The sequence below is a fragment of the Propithecus coquereli genome, unplaced genomic scaffold, assembly GCF_000956105.1.
Source record: "Propithecus coquereli isolate 6110/MARCELLA unplaced genomic scaffold, Pcoq_1.0 Scaffold60, whole genome shotgun sequence".
NCBI lineage: Eukaryota > Metazoa > Chordata > Mammalia > Primates > Indriidae > Propithecus > Propithecus coquereli.
Window position 1 is genome coordinate 4,498,099 of NW_012151952.1, and position 1,261 is coordinate 4,499,359.

Below are 1,261 nucleotides of genomic sequence, written 5' to 3' on the forward strand. Positions count from 1 at the left end.
TTCTTGTCATATCTGGTAGTGGAGAAGCAAGTCACTCCTGTAGACATGCCAGGCCTCAATTCCTCCCTTTTGCTTCCTTTGCTGATTCTTTCTTTGAGCTAAACGATCTCATGGCTGAGAGGAATGGAGCCTGCATTTGGTGTGGTTAAGGACAAACACTCCAGTGGCCTGTCCTCCTAAACGTGACACACTCCACCATGCCATTTGGGTCAGATAGTTTGTAACAAGTAGTCCCTGATCAATGTGGCTCTTTTTTCTGCTCAGTGGATGAAAGAGGAGGCTTAATGAATACAGAAAAGCATCACCTTGCAAAGTGTTTCACATTATTCTATGCTGATTAAATCCCTAATGTGCTATAACCTCCTCTGATTGGCAAAGTGGGAAATAGAAAAAAAGAAGGAATTAGGCGATTATTTTTCAGATAAAAGAGTCCAGGTTCATATCTTTCAAAAGAACATAGTAAGAGTCAAGAAGCACCAAACAAGATTGCCTTGATAATATTTAAGAACTGATTTTTTAAAAATATACTTATTAGTCTAGGATGTTAATTAACCTATCACCAATGAAATGTTAGACTTTCCTCAATGAATTGAGATAGGTATCTATTTAAGGGGATATAGAAATTTCCTCTGCTAAGAAATGAAAATCAGAATGCATGTTCTCTAGAAATTATATTATATGAGGGGCTTTAACTCAAGTTTGACTAACCCCCAACACTCTTGAAGAATGGTACAGTAACAGTATTTCAATGCCACTCCCAACCAATATTTTAAACATCATTTTCTAGGGTACCAAGTCCAGATGACAAGAACCCACATTTTGCCTTATGACGGAACCTTTTCTGAATCATTGATTTCCAATGAGGTCAGTTTCAACCTATTGGACACCTGTGGCTTTTAAGTTATTTGCAGGTGGTAAGACATCTCTCAGGGAAGTCACTTGTCAGGTAACACGAAATGAGCATCAGAAGGCAGGCAGCTCAGGGGTGGCTAAGCAACAAAGACTCAAGATCCTAGAACCATTATGTATCATTTGTTATTTAAGTGTCTTTAAAACAGGGCCTATATTTGAGCACCTTCCCTCATCCCACACATACACAGAATGAGAGGACTAAAGTGGAATGCTGAAACATTTGTTCTCATATGAATGTTCAACCATGTTTTCACTATGACCAGAAAAGGATATCAACATGTAGAGTGGTGTTCTTATAGCTTTTCATGATAATTAAGTGACTGTTAATACCATCACCATTCAAAATTCT